General features: G+C 44.2%; 1 protein-coding gene across 8 annotated transcripts in view; it reads left to right on the top strand.

The window, feature by feature from the left end:
• Window positions 1-26,321, top strand: part of ZBTB20 (zinc finger and BTB domain containing 20) — a 1,152,793-nt gene that overhangs the window by 699,380 nt on the left and 427,092 nt on the right. For all 8 annotated transcript variants that reach the window (XR_012305514.1, XM_073668598.1, XM_073668593.1 and 5 more), the window contains exon 4: window positions 19,122-19,183. The gene's annotated coding sequence lies outside the window, so the exon portion shown is untranslated. The remainder of the gene's footprint in view (window positions 1-19,121; window positions 19,184-26,321) is intronic.

The following is a 26,321-nucleotide window of genomic DNA, read 5'->3' on the forward strand; positions in this document are numbered from 1 at the left end:
CTTTATCCTCTTATTAGCCGGGATACTCTTAGTAATAATAAGCTCCCCATCACAAGGAAGGAGAACGTGGCAAGCCTCACTGATTGTAAAGGAGTAGAAGTATTGGGACCTGGTAGCAAAAGTCAAATTGGGACCCATCTTTGTGTAGGTGAATGTTATTACCTTCCCTAAGTTTTGAGGGCAGGGACTGGTACTTGTAGATCCACCCTCACCTATTATATCAAGGTAACATGAAGATCACGGCACCATTGGTGGTAAGGTGGTGAGCCTAGGGCAGAGACTTAATATATAGAATAGTGGGGTTACAGTACCATAGCCAGAAATTGCACCACTTCTCAAAATGTCATTGCCCCCTTCCTAGAAAAGAACGGCCTGATGCGGAGCCAACAGCTGGTTGCCAGTTTATAAACACTAAACCCTCCAATTCCTGACCGGTTTTTCTTCTCTACTTTGTATAATATCTCTGCAATCGGTAGGAGGTTAAAGGGGTTGTCCAGTTTTGTGGGCACTTTTTGCTTTTACTTAAATGCATGAATTTGTGGCTACAAATAATTTTTGGAATTGGATTTTATAACAGATGTTGCACCATTTGTGCTGCAAGTCTATTGCTGACTGCAGAATGAGTTCCCTGAGGATCCATAAGTGAGCTTGTTCCGATGGGGAGATTGTGACTCTTATCTGTCTTTTTCTGAGCTCCTCTCAGCTGATTTATGACCACAGACCTCATCAAAGTTGAATATGTACTAAATAAAGGGCCTTTAAAAGTCAAAAGGTGCAACAGTGTTAATGAATCCTTATTGCAAAAATTATATTTAGTCCTAAATACATGCATCTACGTAGAAATAAACATGTCCCCCTGTCCACGAGGCGGCCCCAATGATATCCGTGCCCTGGCATTCAGGTCGTGGCGTAGTTTTTGCATTACAGATTTACTAATTACTTCCTTCCAAAAAGCTGTTTCCCAAATTTCAATGCCGCCCGTAACCAGGTGATAAAAAGCGCCAAAGATTTAGATAAATGCAAATGACAACAGTTCGAGGAGATGAAAGGTAATTAATGAATTAATGACGTCACCGGAGCGTCCACCCTGCGATTATGTGGTCGCAGCAGAGCTAGCGCGCCCGGCCTATTGCTTTACATTACTGCCATATTGTACCGCTCCTTCCCGGGAAATGCTGCTCTCACCGGCTTTGTTACAACACCCCGACCACCACGGCTCAACCCTGCGGTTTATGATCTCACACAATCCATCAATTAATGATTCCAGTAATACGCAGCAGCCATAATGATGCTGGATAATCTAATTTACCCCCATATTAGCCGCTCCCCTGCTACATCTAAATAACGCAGCCCGGCTCCTCACTGAAAGGATCAGAGCGCAATATGTCATCTACAAGGAGTGGTGGGTGCAGACAGCGGCATCTCCTGCTTCCTCCTCACCACCTCTGCTATACCTGCACCATCTGTGCAGAGCGACCTTGTGATCTCCTGAACCAGCAGGGGGCGGTGTGCAGTCTGAGATCAGGAGATCTGGGGTGTAATACAGGATGTAACTCAGGATCAGTAATGTAATGTATGTACACAGTGACTGCACCAGCAGAATAGTGAGTGCAGCTCTGGAGTATAATACAGGATGTAACTCAGGATCAGTAATGTAATGTATGTACACAGTGACTGCACCAGCAGAATAGTGAGTGCAGCTCTGCAGTATAATACAGGATGTAACCCAGGATCAGTAATGTAATGTATGTACACAGTAACTGCACCAGCAGAATAGTGAGTGCAGCTCGGCAGTATAATACAGGATGTAACCCAGGATCAGTAATGTAATGTATGTACACAGTGACTGCACCAGCAGAATAGTGAGTGCAGCTCTGGAGTATAATACAGGATGTAACTCAGGATCAGTAATGTAATGTATGTACACAGTGACTGCACCAGCAGAATAGTGAGTGCAGCTCTGGAGTATAATACAGGATGTAACTCAGGATCAGTAATGTAATGTATGTACACAGTGACTGCACCAGCAGAATAGTGAGTGCAGCTCTGGAGTATAATACAGGATGTAACCCAGGATCAGTAATGTAATGTATGTACACAGTGACTGCACCAGCAGAATAGTGAGTGCAGCTCTGGAGTATAATACAGGATGTAACCCAGGATCAGTAATGTAATGTATGTACACAGTAACTGCACCAGCAGAATAGTGAGTGCAGCTCGGCAGTATAATACAGGATGTAACCCAGGATCAGTAATGTAATGTATGTATACAGTGACTGCACCAGCAGAATAGTGAGTGCAGCTCTGGAGTATAATACAGGATGTAACTCAGGATCAGTAATGTATGTACACAGTGACTGCACCAGCAGAATAGTGAGTGCAGCTCTGGAGTATAATACAGGATGTAACTCAGGATCAGTAATGTATGTACACAGTGACTGCACCAGCAGAATAGTGAGTGCAGCTCTGGGGTATAATACAGGATGTAACCCAGGATCAGTAATGTAATGTATGTACACAGTGACTGCACCAGCAGAATAGTGAGTGCAGCTCTGGAGTATAATACAGGATGTAACTCAGGATCAGTACAGGATCAGTAGTGTAATGTATGTACACAGTGACTGCACCAGCAGAATAGTGAGTGCAGCTCTGGAGTATAATACAGGATGTAACTCAGGATCAGTACAGGATCAGTAGTGTAATGTATGTACACAGTGACTGCACTAGCAGAATAGTGAGTGCAGCTCTGGAGTATAATACAGGATGTAACTCAGGATCAGTACAGGATCAGTAGTGTAATGTATGTACACAGTGACTGCACCAGCAGAATAGTGAGTGCAGCTCTGGATTATAATACAGGATGTAACTCAGGATCAGTAATGTAATGTATGTACACAGTGACTGCACCAGCAGAGTAGTGAGTGCAGCTCTGGAGTATAATACAGGATGTAACTCAGGATCAGTAATGTAATGTATGTACACAGTGACTGCACCAGCAGAATAGTGAGTGCAGCTCTGGGGTATAATACAGGATGTAACTCAGGATCTGTAATGTAATGTATGTACACAGTGACTGCACCAGCAGAATAGTGAGTGCAGCTCTGGAGTATAATACAGGATGTAACTCAGGATCAGTAATGTAATGTATGTACACAGTGACTGCACCAGCAGAATAGTGAGTGCAGCTCTGGAGTATAATACAGGATGTAACTCAGGATCAGTAATGTAATGTATGTACACAGTGACTGCACCAGCAGAATAGTGAGTGCAGCTCTGGGGTATAATACAGGATGTAACTCAGGATCAGTAATGTAATGTATGTACACAGTGACTGCACCAGCAGAATAGTGAGTGCAGCTCTGGAGTATAATACAGGATGTAACTCAGGATCAGTAATGTAATGTATGTACACAGTGACTGCACCAGCAGAATAGTGAGTGCAGCTCTGGAGTATAATACAGGATGTAACTCAGGATCAGTAATGTAGTGTATGTACACAGTGCCTGCACCAGCAGAATAGTGAGTGCAGCTCTGGAGTATAATACAGGATGTAACTCAGGATCAGTAATGTAATGTATGTACACAGTGACTGCACCAGCAGAATAGTGAGTGCAGCTCTGGAGTATAATACAGGATGTAACTCAGGATCAGTAATGTAATGTATGTACACAGTGACTGCACCAGCAGAATAGTGAGTGCAGCTCTGGGGTATAATACAGGATGTAACTCAGGATCAGTAATGTAATGTATGTACACAGTGACTGCACCAGCAGAATAGTGAGTGCAGCTCTGGAGTATAATACAGGATGTAACTCAGGATCAGTACAGGATCAGTAGTGTAATGTATGTACACAGTGACTGCACCAGCAGAATAGTGAGTGCAGCTCTGGATTATAATACAGGATGTAACTCCGGATCAGTAATGTAATGTATGTACACAGTGACTGCACCAGCAGAGTAGTGAGTGCAGCTCTGGGGTATAATACAGGATGTAACTCAGGATCAGTAATGTAATGTATGTACACAGTGACTGCACCAGCAGAATAGTGAGCGCAGCTCTGGAGTATAATACAGGATGTAACTCAGGATCAGTAATGTAATGTATGTACACAGTGACTGCACCAGCAGAATAGTGAGTGCAGCTCTGGAGTATAATACAGGATGTAACTCAGGATCAGTAATGTAATGTATGTACACAGTGACTGCACCAGCAGAATAGTCAGTGCAGCTCTGGAGTATAATACAGGAGGTAACTCAGGATCAGTAATGTAATGCATGTACACAGTGACTGCACCAGCAGAATAGTGAGTGCAGCTCTGGAGTATAATACAGGATGTAACCCAGGATCAGTAATGTAATGTATGTACACAGTGACTCCACCAGCAGAATAGTGAGTGCAGCTCTGGAGTATAATACAGGAGGTAACCCAGGATCAGTAATGTAATGTATGTACACAGTGACTCCACCAGCAGAATAGTGAGTGCAGCTCTGGAGTATAATACAGGATGTAACTCAGGATCAGTAATGTAATGTATGTACACAGTGACTGCACCAGCAGAATAGTGAGTGCAGCTCTGGAGGATAATACAGGATGTAACTCAGGATCAGTAATGTAATGTATGTACACAGTGACTGCACCAGCAGAATAGTGAGTGCAGCTCTGGAGTATAATACAGGATGTAACTCAGGATCAGTAATGTAATGTATGTACACAGTGACTGCACCAGCAGAATAGTGAGTGCAGCTCTGGAGTATAATACAGGATGTAACTCAGGATCAGTAATGTAATGTATGTACACAGTGACTGCACCAGCAGAATAGTGAGTGCAGCTCTGGAGGATAATACAGGATGTAACTCAGGATCAGTAATGTAATGTATGTACACAGTGACTGCACCAGCAGAATAGTGAGTACAGCTCTGTAGTATAATACAGGATGTAACTCAGGATCAGTAATGTAATGTATGTACACAGTGACTGCACCAGCAGAATAGTGAGTGCAGCTCTGGAGTATAATACAGAATGTAACTCAGGATCCATACTTCAGTACTGTATTTCTTTCTTGTTCACGCTCTGGTATCAGATGCTTCTTTCGGGGTCAGTACTCTGGTGGGCTTGAGATGAGCACAGATGATTACAGTATATGAGTCCTGATGAATGTGGCCCCTCCATCACTGGAGGACAAGACTCTGCAGAAAGTTACGCTTGTGAGCTGATGTTTCCTCCTCTATTCATCTCTGTGTAATTGGTCATTAAAGCTGTAATATGTGTACTCTGTCTTGTACCCTCTCACTACTTAGGAGACAGGTTACACTGAGCTCATATGCCACCCAGGTGGCAGCCGCCTCAGCTCCTGGCAGTGCAATCGTGGCTCGCTGCAACCCCATAAGGAGCCATGGAAATCTGAATTCTTATTATCGTTTCTCATGAAAAGACACCCTGATGCACATGAATTGCCATTATAATTATCTTAAGCTGCATCATCAAGATGTAAATGATCTCTTGTACGACGAGGAGAGCGGCTGGATGGTCCAACAGGGATGGCTCTCGAGATGCGTTCTGCCAGCCGCGGCTGCTTCAGCACAATACCCTCCGTAATGTGGAGTGAGAGCTGGTGAGATAGACGGGGTGAGACGGCCCCGACCAGCTGTAATAAAGTATATATACAATGATAGTAAATTATTACCTCTGAACTCTGCAGCCCCCATAACTCCCATAGGCATGGAAATCCCCCTAATAGCCAACATTTCACACAGTTAAAGCGTCTGCACCAAGTTAGCAATTTATCATGAATCCACAGGATGAGCGCCACCGATCCCAAGAAAGGGGCTCTGCAATGCAGTCAGGTACCCACATAATGAGACCTACCGATACCAAGAAAGGGGCTCTGCAGCGCAGTCAGGTATCCACATAATGAGACCCACCGATCCTAAGAAAGGGGCTCCTACAGTGCAGTCAGGCATCCACAGGATGAGTGCCACTGATCCCAAGAAAGGGGCTCTGCAGCGCAGTCAGGTATCTACAGGATGAGCGCCACCGATCCTAAGAAAGGGGCTCTGCAGTGCAGTCAGGTATCCACAGGATGAACGCCACCGATACCAAGAAAGGGGCTCTGCAGTGCAGTCAGGTATCCACAGGATGAGCGCCACCGATCCCAAGAAAGGGGCTCTGCAGTGCAGTCAGGTATCCACATAATGAGACCCACCGATCCTAAGAAAGGGGCTCCTACAGTGCAGTCAGGCATCCACAGGATGAGCGCCACTGATCCCAAGAAAGGGGCTCTGGAGTGCAGTCAGGTATCCACAGGATGATCGCAACCGATCCCAAGAAAGGGGCTCTGGAGTGCAGTCAGGTATCCACAGGATGAGCCCCACTGATCCTAAGACAGGTGCTCTGCAGTGCAGTCAGGCATCCACAGGATGAGCCCCTCCAATCCTAAGGAAGAGGCTCTGGAGTGCAGTCAGGTATCCACATAATGAGACCCACCGATCCTAAGAAAGGGGCTCTGCAGTGCAGTCAGGTATCCACAGGATGAGTCCCACCAATCCTAAGAAAGGGGCTCTGCAGTGCAGTCAGGTATCCACAGGATGAGTCCCACCAATCCTAAGGAAGGGGCTCTGCAGTGCAGTCAGGTATCCACAGGATGAGCCCCACCAATACTAAGAAAGGGGCTCTGGAGTGCAGTCAGGTATCCACAGGATGAGCCCCACCAATACTAAGAAAGGGGCTCTGAAGTGCAGTCAGGTATCCACAGGATGAGCCCCACCGATCCTAAGAAAGGGGCTCTGGAGTGCAGTCAGGTATCCACAGGATGAGCCCCACCGATCCTAAGAAAGGGGCTCTGCAGTGCAGTCAGGTATCCACAGGATGAGCCCCACCAATACTAAGAAAGGGGCTCTGGAGTGCAGTCAGGTATCCACAGGATGAGCCCCACCAATACTAAGAAAGGGGCTCTGCAGTGCAGTCAGGTATCCACAGGATGAGCCCCACCGATCCTAAGAAAGGGGCTCTGGAGTGCAGTCAGTTATCCACAGGATGAGCCCCACCAATACTAAGAAAGGGGCTCTGGAGTGCAGTCAGGTATCCACAGGATGAGCCCCACCGATCCTAAGAAAGGGGCTCTGGAGTGCAGTCAGGTATCCACAGGATGAGCCCCACCGATCCTAAGAAAGGGGCTCTGGAGTGCAGTCAGGTATCCACAGGATGAGCCCCACCGATCCTAAGAAAGGGGCTCTGCAGTGTAGTCAGGTATCCACAGGATGAGCCCCACCGATCCTAAGAAAGGGGCTCTGCAGTGTAGTCAGGTATCCACAGGATGAGCCCCACCGATCCTAAGAAAGGGGCTCTGCAGTGTAGTCAGGTATCCACAGGATGAGCCCCACCAATACTAAGAAAGGGGCTCTGCAGTGCAGTCTTGCAGGATGAGCCCCACCGATCCTAAGGAAGAGGCTTTGCAGTGCAGTCAGGCCCCGTAGAGAATGAAAGGAGAACAGAGAAAAAAACAACAACACACAAATATGTAGAAAAAGAGACTTCAAAATAGGCGCAGTTTAAAAGAAAAAAATGTCGTCACTCAGCCTTAAAATGGGGAAAACTAGACAAAAAATAGACGCAAATGTAATAATGAATCCGGCAGATATTGTATGTAGCAGCAGGACGCCTACACGACCGCCCGCCCCACGGGATTATTACCATACGGTAATTATAGCAATGTAATGGTTCACATTGTTTCCTTATTCAGTTTGATGAACGCACAGGTAGAGTTATGCCGATCTCTCGTCGGTCAGATCATCCGGTATATTTGGATGCAGGCGAAGTGCTACTTCCGCATTCACACATGGCATTAACGCTGCGTTCTTTTCTGCTGTTTTTTATCTGAATGATTTCTGCAGGTCCGGCACTGTAATACACGATACGAATCTTCTCGGATTATTGCTTTTACTTCTTTATTTTTATGCGTTTTAGGCGCAGATTTGAACGTTTTTTACTTAGTTTTTTTTTAGTACAGAAAAGTTTCATTAGTGAATTTAAAAATGCAACTTCTTTTATTTTTCCATTCGTTTTTTTTTTTTTTGGACGCCTCTAGAGGAAAATAAAAAGCTCCTAAACCGCACAGTAGACGCACAGATGTCGTGAGTTTTCATGAAATCACACCCACTTTGCTACGACGTTAAAACACAGCGGATTTTCTGCACAAAAAAAAAACAGAGTGTAAAAAACGCTATATGTGAACGCGGCCTATGAGCGCAGTGAGGCCCAGCTGAAATCACACTTGTAGCAAACCATTAAGTATAGTCATAAAGTACAGCACGTGGTGATAAAATGAGGTTTAGCAGAGATTAGGCGATGATGTCACGCTGCGCAGTCCTCAGATCTGCAGGAAATGCGTCGTAACGCGGAGAAAGTGTTCCCCGTCCTCAGTTTACCCGCGCTTCATGTTATACGCGGCACTTCCCAGGCCTGGTAATCCTCAGCAGTTACGCTTTCATTCATCCCCGCAGTAGCACATGTTTCCTATTTCCCGTCTATACATAGTAGCTCAACTTATACAGTATTTGCATACAAGGCTGAAAGCATCCAGAGCCGCATTCCTGCCTCGCTGCTGGAGTGCCGTGACCTCAGAAAACTCCTATCATCTATTTAAAGCATTCATACACCAGCTCAAGTCACTGGGGAAGCGGATCCGTGGGCCGAGCGGAGGCTCATTGTAGTGCTAATCTGAGGCCTAACACTGCCATCACTACCCGCTGCAGAGCAACACCGGGCCCCAACCGGTGGGACCACATACGGCTTACACCCTCCAGAAGGAATTGACCATTTAGGAGGAAATGTGATCAGTTTTATTTCTGAGTCTGCACTACTGAAAGCTTCTGATGACATCATAATTCCTTACTGCCAGCTGCAGTGATGTCATAGACGCCAAATCACCATCTAGATCAACATCAACCCATATACACACAGAACTGATGTAGACATGGGGACGGATAGAAATCTCTGCATCATCCTGCTAGGTTATAAAAAGTTATTTCTGTTTCTAGAAAAACTGAGTGATGATCAGAGCAGTGATGATCAGAGCAGTGATGATCAGAGCAGTGATGATCATCATCAGAGCAGTGATGATCAGAGCAGTGATAATCAGAGCAGTGATGATCAGAGCAGTGATGATCAGAGCAGTGATAATCAGAGCAGTGATGATCAGAGCAGTGATGATGATCAGAGCAGTGATGATCAGAGCAGTGATGATCATCAAAGCAGTGATGATCAGTGTAGTGATGATCAGAGCAGTGATGATAATCAGAGCAGTGATGATCATCAGAGCAGTGATAATCAGAGCAGTGATGATAATCAGAGCAGTGATAATCAGAGCAGTGATAATCAGAGCAGTGATAATCAGAGCAGTGATGATCAGTGTAGTGATGATGAGTGTAGTGATGATAATCAGAGCAGTGATGATCAGGGCAGTGATGATGAGTGTAGTGATGATAATCAGAGCAGTGATTATAATCAGAGCAGTGATGATAATCAGGGCAGTGATGATCAGTGTAGTGATGATGAGTGTAGTGATGATAATCAGCAGTGATGATCAGGGCAGTGATGATCAGTGTAGTGATGATCAGATCAGAGATGATCAGTGCAGTGATGATAATCAGAGCAGTGATGATAATCAGAGCAGTGATGATAATCAGCAGTGATGATCAGAGCAGTGATGATCAGAGCAGTGATGATCATCATCAGAGCAGTGATGATCATCATCAGAACTGTGATAATCAGAGCAGTGATGATCATCATCAGAGCAGTGATAATCAGAGCAGTGATAATCAGAGCAGTGATAATCAGAGCAGTGATGATCATCAGAGCAGTGATAATCAGAGCAGTGATGATAATCAGAGCAGTGATAATCAGAGCAGTGATAATCAGAGCAGTGATGATCAGTGTAGTGATGATGAGTGTAGTGATGATAATCAGAGCAGTGATGATTAGGGCAGTGATGATGAGTGTAGTGATGATAATCAGAGCAGTGATGATAATCAGGGCAGTGATGATCAGTGTAGTGATGATGAGTGTAGTGATGATAATCAGCAGTGATGATCAGGGCAGTGATGATCAGTGTAGTGATGATCAGATCAGAGATGATCAGTGCAGTGATGATAATCAGAGCAGTGATGATAATCAGAGCAGTGATGATAATCAGCAGTGATGATCAGAGCAGTGATGATCAGAGCAGTGATGATCATCATCAGAGCAGTGATGATCATCATCAGAACTGTGATAATCAGAGCAGTGATGATCATCATCAGAGCAGTGATAATCAGAGCAGTGATAATCAGAGCAGTGATAATCAGAGCAGTGATGATCATCAGAGCAGTGATAATCAGAGCAGTGATGATAATCAGAGCAGTGATAATCAGAGCAGTGATGATCAGTGTAGTGATGATGAGTGTAGTGATGATAATCAGAGCAGTGATGATTAGGGCAGTGATGATGAGTGTAGTGATGATAATCAGAGCAGTGATGATAATCAGGGCAGTGATGATCAGTGTAGTGATGATGAGTGTAGTGATGATAATCAGCAGTGATGATCAGGGCAGTGATGATCAGTGTAGTGATGATCAGATCAGAGATGATCAGTGCAGTGATGATAATCAGAGCAGTGATGATAATCAGAGCAGTGATGATAATCAGCAGTGATGATCAGAGCAGTGATGATCAGAGCAGTGATGATCATCATCAGAGCAATGATGATCATCATCAGAACTGTGATAATCAGAGCAGTGATGATCATCATCAGAGCAGTGATAATCAGAGCAGTGATAATCAGAGCAGTGATAATCAGAGCAGTGATGATCATCAGAGCAGTGATAATCAGAGCAGTGATGATAATCAGAGCAGTGATAATCAGAGCAGTGATGATCAGTGTAGTGATGATGAGTGTAGTGATGATAATCAGAGCAGTGATGATTAGGGCAGTGATGATGAGTGTAGTGATGATAATCAGAGCAGTGATGATAATCAGGGCAGTGATGATCAGTGTAGTGATGATGAGTGTAGTGATGATAATCAGCAGTGATGATCAGGGCAGTGATGATCAGTGTAGTGATGATCAGATCAGAGATGATCAGTGCAGTGATGATAATCAGAGCAGTGATGATAATCAGAGCAGTGATGATAATCAGCAGTGATGATCAGAGCAGTGATGATCAGAGCAGTGATGATCATCATCAGAGCAGTGATGATCATCATCAGAACTGTGATAATCAGAGCAGTGATGATCATCATCAGAGCAGTGATAATCAGAGCAGTGATAATCAGAGCAGTGATAATCAGAGCAGTGATGATCATCATCAGAGCAATGATAATCAGAGCAGTGATAATCAGAGCAGTGATAATCAGAGCAGTGATTATCAGAGCAGTGATAATCAGAGCAGTGATGATCAGTGTAGTGATGATGAGTGTAGTGATGATAATCAGAGCAGTGATGATCAGGGCAGTGATGATCAGTGTAGTGATGATGAGTGTAGTGATGATAATCAGAGCAGTGATGATAATCAGAGCAGTGATGATCAGGGCAGTGATGATCAGTGTAGTGATGATCAGAGCAGTGATGATAATCAGCAGTGATGATCAGAGCAGTGATGATCATCATCAGAGCAGTGATAATCAGAGCAGTGATGATCATCATCAGAGCAGTGATGATCATCATCAGAGCAATGATAATCAGAGCAGTGATGATCAGAGCAGTGATAATCAGAGCAGTGATAATCAGAGCAGTGATGCTCAGAACAGTGATGATCAGAGCAGGTACCTATGAGAGCTGACACCGACTTGTCTTACATGTACCTCCATCCCGACCTCCCCAATTAACCCATGGTCATAAAATGCACATTACACGTGGCTAGGACACTTCACCAGTAGCAGTGTAAGGCCACATTCACACATTGGTGTGTAACAGCCCGAGTGCAGACTGTAATGCATGGATTGACTGTTGGTCTCCTGACTCCAACTTATCAGACTAATATATGGTTTTGGGCCTGTCAAGTTTGGGTGAGGAGACCCGCGGACACTCTATGCATCACAGTCTGCTTTTGTGAATGCAGCCTTATTTTTTTCTGTAACTATTGGTCGACTACCAATATAACCCCCATATCAGCTCCTACAGGGGTTGTCACTGTGCCCTGCAAAAACCTCCTGGAATCCAGAGATTTTGTAAGTTGTTTTAGGTTCCCTTGGGAGGTGGAGAAAGAGGTGTAGACTGTAGACCTCTTTCTCCACCTCCCATTGGGAATGGGAGTAGAATGGATATGGAGTGTATGCGTAATTTTACATCTAACAAATGCCAGTCTTGTAAAGTTGGTAAGAATGGTTGACGCTCAACTTTCTTTGATTCCAGACAGTTGTACAATGAGGGACTGCATCCCTTCTAAAGCTGGGCAAAAATATTTACCGGACTCTGGTTCAACGTCCATGTTTCTTCTTGGTGTCAGTCGGGCCAGGGCCGTGTGAACCTTCTTGGCCTCCTGTGATTACACGTCATGATGTGGTGATTCGAGTGATGGCCGTGAAGGTTCGCGCTGCCCAGGACTACAGATGGGGACACTGGACCACAATCCCTTTATATCTAGGAAGTTTTGCAGTTCAGGAGTCTTGGAAAGCTGGATGGCACCGTCTGCTGGACCGGATATATATCACCCAGCTTTCCCAGAAACAGGTATCAATAAGAATCCTGGCAATGGATATGTGAATGGCATTCTGGAGAATGGACGGAAAGTTTCATATAAATCAAAAGTAATATAATAAATCTTGTAATAAGATAATTCTTCCCGGGGTCTTGAAGGGCAGGAGAGATGCCAGGAAGGGGCTGATAAAGCGGGTCATCCAGGGCAGGGTTCATCCCTGCAGCAGACGTGCAGTTTAGGCAATGGGCATGCCATCACAGCGCCCCCCCAGAGCAGGCGGCGGGCACACAGCACAAGCTGGCACATTGCTCGCGCCTGGAGCCCATCATCTCCACATAAGAGGGGCACACGTGTTGCTTTGATACCTTTTAGTATCGGCACAGACGCGTTTCAATCCCCCTCTTGTTTTGACTCGTGAATGAGATTGCGCTGCTCTCATACGACTGTGTCACATTTGTCAGAACACATTTTTGGCAGCGAGTTTCAAACAGGGCAGCTGCGATCTCTAGAAACGGCCTTAAAAGCATCGCTTCTCCTGGAACGAGCCCTGCCCAGGCTCTTTAGACTGCGTTTCAAGGCTGCTTTCCTCCACTCTTTGTGCACTCGCGCAGGTGTGGGACTTAACTATGTCCTTCCCACCATGAGTGTTGGCAGGGCTATATGGGGTGATGCAGCGCCCAATCACAGGGCCAAAAGGCCTTTAATAATATTAAGTGGACCAGGCCAGATATATCATAGAGGCTGCTATTCGACCCGTGGACTGTGGATCCTCGGCACCAGCTGTCCTCAACCTTCATCTCAAATCTACACCCAGGGATCACGAGGTCTTCACACATACAAAGGGGACACCCCATGGGTCATGGTGGGCCACATCGGCCACTGTGCTCTTTCTGGCTGGCGTTGCCCCATGCGCCATGTTTCCTCATGCTGGATGTGCCTCTGGACAATGGGGCTTAGCATCACAGTAACGAAAACCTTGAGGGGGCTTCTGGAGCACACGGGTGTCTCCGAGGTCTCCTCATTTTTCCAAAGTCCATACACTTCTCTGTGTGCAGACGAGACCTGCCGATTCTGGGATTTATCTCCGTGTGGCGTGTGCTCATGTGCGTGGTGACATATGTTGGTCAGTGTGCGGTACATGGGCATGCAGAAGGGAAATATGTCTGAGAGAGCGGATCCTAATGGAGCAGAGTATATATCTGTGGAGAATTCTGTATGTGCACATAGCAGGGGCCCGACAAGCAAGGAGTCCAGTGGTCGCTCCCTACCGTCCAATGGGTCACATGGAAGAGCCTTTATTAAAGGGGTTGTCCCGTAAACAAGATTCCTCTTCTCTGGCATCCCGAGCACCTCTTGTGATTCGTGGCCCCCTGCAATGATTTGTCAAGTTCCAGCCATGGACGTTCGCAGCGCCATGAAACTGACATGGTTAATGATTGTTGGAGGCCACACAAATCCTGAGTATAGGGGTCCCACCACCCCCCCATTGACCACTCTGCTTCTGTAAGTGTAGTAGTGCGCATCCATGACCGTCACTCCCATAGACTACGGTGAATAAAGTGGAGGTCACAAGTGCGCAAGGACTGACTATTATCTATTTATCTATCATCTATCTATTATCTATCATCTATCTATTATCTATCATCTATCTATTATCTATCATCTATTATCTATCTATTATCTATTATCTATCTATCTATCATCTATCTATTATCATCTATCTATTATCTATCATCTATCTATTATCTATCATCTATTATCTATATATCTGTTATCTATCTATTATCTATCTATTATCTATCTATTATCCATCTCTCTATCTATCTATTATCTATCTATTATCTATCTATTATTCATCTATTATTTATCTATTATCTATTATCTATCTATTCTCTATGTATCTATTATCTATCTATTATCTATTATTATCTATTATTTATCTATTATTTATCTATCTATCATCTATTTATTATCTATCTATTATCTATCATCTATCTATCTATTATCTATCATCTATTATTCATCTATTATTTATCTATTATCTATCTATTCTCTATTATCTATCTATTATCTATTATCTATCTATTATCTATTATCTATCTATTATTTAGCTATTATTTAGCTATTCTCTATTATCTATTATCTATTATCTATCTATTATCTATTATCTATCTATTATTTAGCTATTATTTATCTATTATCTATTATCTATCATCTGTTACTTATACATCTAGCTATTATCTATCTATCTCATATCTGTTACTTACCTATCATCTATCTATTTATCGATCTCATATCTATCCACCTTCCTGCTATTCTATTGCAGTGCTCATCCTAAGCTTCCAGGTTCACATGACAGAGTGAAGGATTGGAGACGGGTGTAACATAAGATTATCTGTATATATAAGCCATTAAAGGTCTGATCGCTGTCTGGCCGCCCCTCTGTGCGGCGTCACAACAGCCGCCGGTGCCTGCGGCGGACATTTCCAGATACTTCTGTGCGTTCTAGCAGGGGGTGCCCTTTAATATGCTTTAAATGCGCATCTTACATCCCAGCCGATATCAGCTGAAGGTTTCTTATTTGTGCGGACTCCTTTCTTCGGGGGTCCGCTCCCCCTCTCTGTAGCCGCAGCAGTCCTCTAATCCCCAATGTTACCCTTTCCCAGCGATGTCTTTCCGCGACACCTGGAGCCCCGATTGATAAGGACTCATCGCTCGCTCAACCTCTCGGCTCTTCTCACCGCGCAGCCCGCGGCGCTTGTCACTAGCAGTCAAATAAGGACACTTTTTACCAGTCACTCCTGCTGTTCCATTTCTTCCCCTCAATGCCAGTACATGTATTTGTTATTCTTTATAACTCTCTTTGAAGTCGGGAATCCGAGGGGAATCTGAAAACGACCAGATGTTTCTCTTGTGGAGTCAGAGGAGCGGCGAGGATTACATTTAATACAAAACCATAACACTCCCCGGCCCTTCATCTGCCGTATATGTTACTGCACAGCCCATAAAAGACAGCACTTCACATCACTTGACCTAGACGAGCGTAATGTAAATGTCTTTAATGCATTATACACATACATTATATCCCCATTCACTGGGATATACAATCTCCCCCCCCTCCCCGCTCATCGGCCGGCGACAAAGAATTCGAGGACTTTTCCTTTATTATGCAAAAGGAAATTATTCACGAGAGTAACACGACACTCAATATGTATTTTATTCCTTCACTGGGAATAAAGACAGAGAGAAATGAAACCTGTTTGCAGTATGCGGAAACGGCGAGCGGCATTACGCGGTATTTCCATAATAATATTTACCCTTCTTAAAGCCGCTTTTCACTCAGATACAAAGAACAGTATATAACTGTATTCAAATAACATGCAAAACGCACCCAGTATAGATAATGGCATTCATTTATGCAGATCTCATGCTTTCGTGACAGCCACCACGCAATGGTTTCCGTTGATTTTCTCTATATATAGTTGACATTTTTTTTCCACAAACTACTTTCGCTTCATTCAATATCAACATTTATGTTTGTAGCACTTACAAGAACATTATATAATGACGGCAATAATGATGCACGACTGCAAAAAAAGTACCCACCCACAGCAGGGTTTGTAGGGTGCTGCTTTCTCTAGAAACGATCGCTGAGGTCTTCTAGATGATGTTGGACTGAAAAGGCAATTTTTGGGCTTTGAGTTCAGATATGGAAGGCTTCTAAAAGATGAATGAGAGCGGAACTTTCCTCGTAGATTTGCTATGTTCTTCCTAGCCTTTCAAAATGTTGACCTTCCCCCAGTGATCACGGAGGTCCTTCCAGAAAAAGTTGGCTTGAGAACCTTCGAGACAATGGTTGAAAGTTTGGTCTTTGAGCTTTAGCTATGTGAAGCTTCTAGAAAGGGAATGAGTTTGAACATTTTCCCATAGGTTTGTTAGATACTTCATAGCCATCCCAAAGTATTGCCCTCTCATGTGATCAAGGCGGCCTTCCAGATTGAAAACCTTCAAGACAACGGTTGGAACATTGGCTTTTGAGCTTTAGATATGGAAGTCTTCCAGAAGGAGAATGAGATTGTTAGGTACTTCAAAGCATTCCAAGGTGTTTCTTCTCCACAACAGTCACAACAGTTTTCTAGATAATGTTGGATTGAAGAACCTTTAAGACTATGGCTGGGCTTTGAGATTTAGATATGGAAGACTTCCACAAGGTAATTGAGATTGAATATTTCCTCGTAGTTTTGTTATGCCTTCTAAAATATTGCCCTCCAGTAATCACAGAGGTCCCTCCAGATGCTGTCAGATTGAAAACCTTCGAGACAGTGGTTGGAAGTTTGGCCTTTGAGTTTTAAATATGAACGGCTTCCAGAAACGGAAGAAGATTGAACCCTTTCTCATAGGTTTGCTTATGTTCTTCATATACTTCCAAAGTATTGGTTCTCCCTTCCACCCCACAAGTGATTACAGAAGTCTTCTAGAAAGCGGATTGAGAACCTTCAGGACGATGGTTGGACATTTGCCCTTTAGTTATGGAACTAACAAATTAAAGCTGTAGTCTGAAATGTTATAGTATGTAAACATTGAATATATGAAATTAAAATTGAATTACTGCTGTAGAAAATAAGTAAAAAAAATGAAGGTACTTAGCGCATAAATTGGCCAATTCATGTGAGCCCAATAGCCAGCGACAAGGCGTACCCCTTTGTTGGGACCCTGAACTAGCATGATACCTTTCCCGAGCTAAAAGCCTACAATTGTATGGGCAGGTAGGATCAAGCTCTATGTAAAACTAGGTATTGAGGCATATCCTGCCCTTAAAAAATGATTATGGAGGTCTCCAGGAAGATTCTGGATGGAGAACTTTAAAGACAATGGTTGGAAGTCTACACTTTTTTTAAATCTAGATTGATAATGGAAGACTTCCGGATGATGACTTCTTAACAAAGATGTAAAGTTCTAAATGTCTAACCATTGACCTAAGATAGTATTCTTCAAAAGGAAAACTGGAAATTTTAGATACTCCAAAAGTGTTTGATTGTCCCCCCCCCTTGTTTAAGGCGATCTTGCATAATCTACAAGTTTGAGAACCAAAAATGGTTGGAAATCTGGAAATTGAGCAAACTTTGGTTGTGGAAGACTTTTATATGAATGAGGTTGTAATATTCTATAGGACTGAGCTTGTAAAGAATAATATTTTATAAGAAAAATTGCTAGAGATATAAGATTTCTCATTCTGTAACTTTGTAGACTTGTGGCCAATAGATTTATTATGTAATAAACAGTTTTAAGGAAAGCCAATCAACCTATCTATATGTGTTTGGAGAGTGTAAGGAAACTGGAGTAACTGGTGGAAAACCCATTAGAAATGAGGAAGAACACAGGTTTGAATCCGACCATGCAAATGTTGCTTTTGGTTGGATTTTAAACCAGGACCCAAGCACTACAAAACAACAATGCTACTATGATACTAAAGCCTTATACACTGTGGTTTGGGATGTAGGCTTCTAAGACGTGGTTTGGAGAGCAGCCCTCGGAAGATGGTTTTGAGTATCTCCTCCCAGAACATGGTTTGAAGGCTAGACTGGTTGGTTGAGATTGCGGCACACCAGATGTTGGTTACCGGATGATTGACTAGGGCAAGAAAGTATTCAGTTTTGGCCTTTCTTGGCAGTGTTGTTTTTCAGAAGATGTCTTAAGGTTTAGTCCTTTAGCATGGGATGGTGATGATCTATCAGGAGGTCCACTGTGTCCTGAATTTAGGCTGGAAATTTAGCTTTTTAGAAGATGATGGTACATGTAGCCAGATGTGTAGTTTAGTAACGATTTGGAGTGGTTGGAAACTTGAAGTGTCTTCACTCTTAGTTTGTACGATTGGTAAGGTGTCAATTTTAGGTGCATGTTCCAAGATGATTTTAATTATATGTGAACCCATCCAGCCAGCCCTGACCAGGAGAAGATCTGGTGTGTCCCCGGCCAGAGTATGATGCTTAACCCATTGAGGGCAGTCCTATCTGGTAGAACATGCCATGCGTTCACCACATGCTCTGCTGCCTTTACACCCTTTGAAGTGAGTGAGACAGTCACATTCTTTGTGATGCATCCTGCACCACCCTAATTAAGCCTTAATCCCTGGCATGAAATAAAGACATTGCTGGACAGATCTGTGGTGTCTTCTCACATATCCTGAATTCTGAGCTCAGGCTTCATCCCTTTACCCTGGTAATACCCAATGTCCGACACAAGGAGATTTCAAAAACAGCATTTCATATAAACGTGAACAAAGAAGACCATAATATGATGACGAATGTGGTTCCACGCGGTGTAGATCTTCTTAGTAACTTTTGTCGCCCCCTCAGGGGGGTATCCTCCATGTATGAAATGATATAATGTAGTTATACAATTTATATATTAATTCTCTATATTTATATATTGTGCTTTTGTGTTTCAGCTCGAATCTGGTCCGGGGGCTACAGAACGAGGCACTACATGTGGGGCATTGGTGGTGGTTGGGTAAGTAGACCTATTGGTTGGCATGCCGTAGGAATGTCATTGCAATCCATGGCGTAAAATAAGAGAGCTTTTGTATTTCTGCTATATGTATATTTTTGCAGATGTAGTAGCCCTCGATGTAGCACAAGTGATGTCATTGTTATGTTGAAGCTGAACGCTATCTACGTGTGTTGTCGGATGCTCGTTTCCAGGTCTGATCTCCCGGTCTGGACAATATGTAGAAGAGATTAGTGTGTCACTTGCTATGGTGTCTTCAATGGTGATGTTACAATATGATTGTGGAGTTACCCATTTGGGTGAATACGTTAATTTTGGTGATGTAACAATGTAAGGGTCTTGGCTTTCTAAAACATTGGTGAAACTTTTCCCAGTGATGTCTGAGAGCTTCAACGGCTCATATGAGGCCCTTGAGATCACAGTTGGCCTCATTTCCTCCCGTGAATCTGTGCAGGGCTCTCCCTCTCTACCAGCATAACAACTAGAAGATTATACCGTCTCCTAAAAGGTATGAAGTGGTGACTGATATCGCCAGGTAGGTAAGAAAGTCATGAGAGAAACAGCACCAGGACAGTACCATCTTTGCAGTAAGTGGCCCGCTCTCCTGTGCCTCAGCATCACTGCTGGATGTGCTGAAGGATGCTAGCTACTAAATATGGGTCAACTGTTGGGATGGCAGCTATACTCAACACTATAAGGTGGCTATGCTCAACACTATAAGGTGGCTATGCTCAACACTATAAGGCGGCTATGCTCAACACTATAAGGCGGCTATGCTCAACACTATAAGGTGGCTATGCTCACCACTATAAGGTGGCTATGCTCAACACTATAAGGCTGCTATACTCACCTCTATAAGGCGGCTATGCTCAACACTATAAGGTGGCTATGCTCACCACTATAAGGCAGCTATGCTCACCACAACAAGGCGGCCATGCTTACCTCTATAGGGATGCTATACTCACCACTATAAGGCAGCTATGCTCAACACTATAAGGCTGCTATGCTGAACACTATAAGGCTGCTATGCTCACCATTATAAGGCAGCTATGCTCACCACTATAAGGCTGCTATGCTCAACACTATAAGGCGGCTATGCTCAACACTATAAGGCTGCTATGCTGAACACTATAAGGCTGCTATGCTCACCATTATAAGGCAGCTATGCTCACCACTATAAGGCTGCTATGCTCAACACTATAAGGCGGCTATGCTCAACACTATAAGGCGGCTATGCTCAACACTATAAGGCAGCTATGCTCACCACTATAAGGCTGCTATGCTCAACACTATAAGGCGGCTATGTTCACCACTATAAGGCTGCTATGCTCACCACTATAAGGCAGCTATGCTCACCACTATAAGGCAGCTATGCTCACCACTATAAGGCGGCTATGCTTACCACTATAAGGCGGCTATGTTCACCACTATAAGGCTGCTATGCTCACCACTATAAGGCGGCTATGCTCAACACTATAAGGTGACTATGCTCAACACTATAAGGCGGCTATGCTCACCACTATAAGGCGGCTATGTTCACCACTATAAGGCTGCTATACTCACCTCTATAAGGCTGCTATGCTGAACACTATAAGGCGGCTATGCTCACCACTATAAGGCGGCTATGCTCACCATTATAAGGCTGCTATGCTCACCACTATAAGGCAGCTATGCTCACCATTATAAGGCTGCTATACTCACCTCTATAAGGCAGCTATGCTGAACACTATAAGGCGGCTATGCTCACCACTATAAGGCGGCTATGCTCACCATTATAAGGCTGCTATACTCACCTCTATAAGGCTGCTATACTCACCTCTATAAGGCAGCTATGCTGAACACTATAAGGCAGCTATGCTCACCACTATAAGGCAGCTATGCTCACCACTATAAGGCTGCTATACTCACCTCTATAAGGCTGCTATGCTGAACACTATAAGGCGGCTATGCTCACCACTATAAGGCGGCTATGCTCACCATTATAAGGCTGCTATACTCGCCTCTATAAGGCTGCTATGCTGAACATTATAAGGCGGCTATGCTCACCATTATAAGGCTACTATGCTCACTTCTAGAAGACAGCTATCCTCACCACTATAAGGCCGATATGCTCACCAGTATACCACCAACGACTATATTGGTATATAAGGCAGCTTTGCTCAACACAATAAGGCAGCTATGCTCACCAGTATACCACCATTGACAATATTGAATATATAAGGTGACTATGCTCACCACTATAAGATGGCTATGCTCACCAATACAAGGCGGCTATGCTTACCAATATAAGGCAGCTACAGTAACCACTATAAAGTGACTATGCTCCCCACTATAAGGCGGCTATGCTCACCACTACAAGACGGCTATGCTCTCCACTACAAGACGGCTATGCTCTCCACTACAAGGCGGCTATGCTTACCACTACAAGACGGCTATGCTCACCACTACAAGGCGGCTATGCTCACCACTACAAGACGGCTATGCTCACCACTACAAGGCGGCTATGCTCTCCACTACAAGGTGGCTATGCTTACCAATATAAGGCAGCTATAGTAACCACTATAAAGTGACTATGCTCCCCACTATAAGGCAGCTATGCTCACCAGTATACCAGCAATGACTATATTGGATATGCTGTACATTAATGGATGTACTGGGCTGAACATCGAGTATATCTTATGGGTCTTCGCAAGGTCCATATGGCTCTGAAAAAGTTTTGTGCAAAGACCTTTATGTGACCCAGTTTGATTTCATGGGATTTGCTGGGTTTTTGTGTTTTGCCAGGTTTAGTGGCTCGTCCATTCTCAAATAACCATAAAGTGAAAAGATGTACAACTTTCCGATTTTGTGTTTCAAGACCTCTGCTTGCCATCAGTGAATTTCTATTAAGGCCAAATTAAGCTCTTTGGAGACTTCTTTGCAAATTCTTTTTATTATTAGATGCCCAAATAGCAAGACAGCATTAGCATATTATAGCCATAAAGAGAAGCTGTAACACAGCGAAAATAATACTGCCATACTACATTGACGTTCCTGCTCGATAAAGCTGAAGTTATCCTGCCATATAGAGCTTATATAAAATTACCAATGAGTGCAAATATAGTTATACTGCCATCTACCTCTGCAGTAAGGTTGGGATATGCTGCAGTTATACAGTGTAGATAATACTGCTATACATCATCCACTTGAGATGATCCAGTCCATTTGCAGGACCCAGGTCCGGGGGCCACGTCAGTATTCTGGGGCCATGTGAACTGCCCCCTGGGTGCCATCGATTTGATGATCTCCACCATCTACATAATACCACAATATGGAGCATCTTGAGGATGGCCGATTCCTGTACAGCAATTACCTCTTGCTCCCGTCAATGAATCTGGTCACTACTGGAGTATTACTGCGCCACTTTGAAGTTTCCGGTGGATATATTATCGGCTTTATAGTCAGGAATTATATTTTGGGTGTATTATTAGATGTTGGAAAAAATGCATTCTTATTAATTATCTTCCACCATTACATTTTATAAAACAAAAAATTCCTGTAGCTACACAAACGGCGGCTTTCTGTATCAAATTAGATTGATTCTGTGACAAATTAATTCATGACACGAGAGCTTCATTCCGGATCCTGATAATTTTCTTTTTCTATAATGAATAAAACCAATTAAAATACAAAAAAAAAAAATCTTATTTGGTAAAACACAAGATTTTTTTTATCTTCCACTTTTTAACATATTTTTTTTCTGATACAGAAATTTATGCAGAACAACTGGGGGAAAAAAGAATGTATGTAAAAACAACCCCAATTTCTGCCTACTGTGCCCTATGATCTCTACATTGTAGCAGCTCACGGCTCTTATCAGTAGAGGGGTCAGTAGAGTCATCTACTTATCATTAGCGGGCAGGGTCAGTAGAGTGACTTTCTTATAATTAGAGGAAGGGGTCAGTAGAGTCATCTACTTATCAGAGGGAGGATCAGTAGAGTCATCTACTTATCATTAGAGAGCAGGGTCAGTAGAGTGATCTCCTTATCGTTAGAGGGAAGGGTCAGCAGTGTCATCTTATTATCAGGGGCAGTAGCGTTATCTCATTAGAGGGCAGTGTCAGAAGAGTCAGCTCACTATCATTAGAGGGCAAGGTCAGCAAAGTAATTTCATAGTGGGTGGGATCAGAAGAGTCATCTCATTTTTATTAGAAAGCGATGTCAGCAGAGTCATCTTATTAAAGGGCGGGGTCAGCAGTCATAATTAAAAGGTGGGGTCAACAAATTCATCTTCATTAAATAGCGGGTTCAGCAGTCATCTCATAATTATTAGAGGGTAAGGTCAGAAGACTCTTCTCATTATTTGAGGTTGGGGTCAGCATAGTCATCTCATTATTAGAGGATGGGATCTGCAGAGTCATCTCATCATTAAAGGGTGGCTCAGCAGTGTCATTTCATAACAGTGGGTGGGGTCAATAGAGTCATCTCATTATCATTAGAGGGCAAGGTCAGAAGAATCATCTCATTATTAGAAAGTGGGGTCAGCAGAGTCATTTTCATTAAAGAACGGGGTTAGCAGAGTCATCTCATTATTATTATTAGAGGGCGAGGTCAGAAGAGTCTTATTATTATTAGAAGGTGGGGTCAGCAGAGTCATCTTATTATTAGAAGACAGAGTCATCTCATCATTAGAGGATGGGGTCAGCAGAGTCATCTCATCTTTAAATGGTGGCTCAGCAGAGTCATTTCATTATTATTGGAAGGCAGAGTCATCTCATTATTATTAGACGGCGGGGTCAGCAGAGTCATCTCATTATTTTCATTATTATTTGAGGACGGGGTCAGTAAAGTCATCTCATCATTAAAGGGCGGCTCAGCAGAGTCATTTCATTATTATTGGAAGGCAGAGACATCTCATTATTATTAGACGGCGGGGTCAGCAGAGTCATCTCATTATTTTCATTATTATTTGAGGACGGGGTCAGTAAAGTCATCTCATCATTAAAGGGCGGCTCAGCAGAGTCATTTCATTATTATTGGAAGGCAGAGACATCTCATTATTATTAGATGGCGGGGTCAGCAGAGTCATCTCATTATTTTCATTATTTGAGGACGGGGTCAGCAGAGGCATCTCATCATTAAAGGGCGGCTCAGCAGAGTCATGTCATTATTATTGGGAGGCAGAGTCATCTCATCATTAGAAGGTGGTATAAGCAGAGTCATCTTAATTGTCATTAGAGGAAAGGATTATCTGAATTATCTCATCAGTAAGGGGTGGGATCAGTAGAATTTTCTCATTTCGAGGCAGGGACAGCAGAGTCATCTTTTTATCCTTTGGGCAGGTCAGTAAGTTTTTTTTTTATTATTATTGAAAGGCATGATCACTAATGCAATGTTGAAGGGTGGGATGAGTCGAGTAATGACTTTACCATCAAATGATAGAGTCACCAGAGTCATTTCATTATAGTTAGAGGTCAGCAGAGTAAGATGACATGCAGCCATATTATACACTTTCCACTTCTTGCCTGGTTGTCCCTGGATGAATATACTCCAGTGCACGATGCCCTGACACCTGCCGTGTGTGTCTGTGAGCAGTGCATGGCATTGAGCGTCCAACAGAGTAAGCAGAGTCGGATTTGGGATGTGCCCCGGGCAGGAGCAGCAGCACGGGCGGCTGATATCAGGAGACGTCTGACACACTGGGACATTGGCCAGACACCACCTTGCCTTCTCATGACAGAGAGCCCAGGAGACATTGCAGGTCTGTGCCCGCAGACAGGGAGCACCAGGAACTGGCACCTGTAGAAACTACTCAATAAGGAGAGCCCAGCGGGCACGCATTGTAATTCCCAACACCACGTGGCACATTCAGGCCACAAAACATTGCCTACATTATCCATTAAATAGGTATCACTGAGTCCCCCGATCCCCTGCTTATTATTGCACGGGGGTTGGGGGGGGAGATTAGGTTGTTGTACATGCTCGCAGCCCTCAACATTGAAGTTTTTGGTTTTTCCTCGGCGTGGAAGTCCAAATAGGAGCAGGAGGTCCCCATTGTCCCAATTGGTGGGAGTCCTAGAAGAAGAACCCCCACCTATCATAAATGTGGACTAGACACAGTCCGTACAACATAATTGACTCAGATGGGAATACCCTTTAAGTTTTCCTTTGGCTGTTGGGTGTAGATCAGACTGATGATTTGGCCTCAGACCAAAAATGTTGGTGCGCCCCTTCTGTGTATGGCGACACTTAGGTCACTGTCATAGCTGCCACATCACAAAATCTTAACAGGGGCGTCAGACAGAAATGTGCAGCAAAATATGAACTCATAGCAGAATTGTGAATTCAGCTCTGAATGTGACTGCAGTGATTACAGGTGATCGAGGTAGAGATATGCCTTAATAGCAGAATTGTGAATTCAGCTCTGAATGTGACTGCAGTGATTACAGGTGATTGAGGTAGAGATATGCATTAATAGCAGAATTGTGAATGCTGCTCTGAATGTAACTAGGGTATAATTATATTGTACACTTTGATTTTTTGCAGCGATCTCATCAAAGTAATGACCACCTTTTACTCCTTGTGGTTGAGGTTCATGATCAGCAGCAGACCCTCATTACAAAAGCATAAATAGCAGATGTGTTGTAGTGGAGCCCCCTGGACCTTCATCACCGGATATTACTGATCTGTAATGATGTGTGCGCCTCCTATAAAGCCCTCCTGGAGGGGTGTCCTACCCGGCCCTCCTGGAGGGGTGTCCTACCCGGCCCTCCTGGAGGGGTGTCCTACCCGACCCTCCTGGAGGGGTGTCCTACCCGGCCCTCCTGGAAGGGTGTCCTACCCGGCCCTCCTGGAGGGGTGTCCTACACGGCCCTACTGGAGGGGTGTCCTACTCGGCCCTCCTGGAAGGGTGTCCTACCCGGCCCTCCTGGAGGGGTGTCCTACCCGGCCCTCCTGGACCGGTGTCCTACCCGGCCCTCCTGGAGGGGTGTCCTACCCGGCCCTTCTGGAGGGGTGTCCTACCCGGCCCTCCTGGAGGGGTGTCCTACCCGGCCCTCCTGGAGGGGTGTCCTACCCGGCCCTCCTGGAGGGGTGTCCTACCCGACCCTCCTGGAGGGGTGTCCTACCCGGCCCTCCTGGAAGGGTGTCCTACCCGGCCCTC

Source organism: Phyllobates terribilis, unplaced genomic scaffold, assembly GCF_046119375.1.
Source record: "Phyllobates terribilis strain yellow unplaced genomic scaffold, ASM4611937v1 Scaffold_2__4_contigs__length_985480577, whole genome shotgun sequence".
NCBI classification, from domain to species: domain Eukaryota; kingdom Metazoa; phylum Chordata; class Amphibia; order Anura; family Dendrobatidae; genus Phyllobates; species Phyllobates terribilis.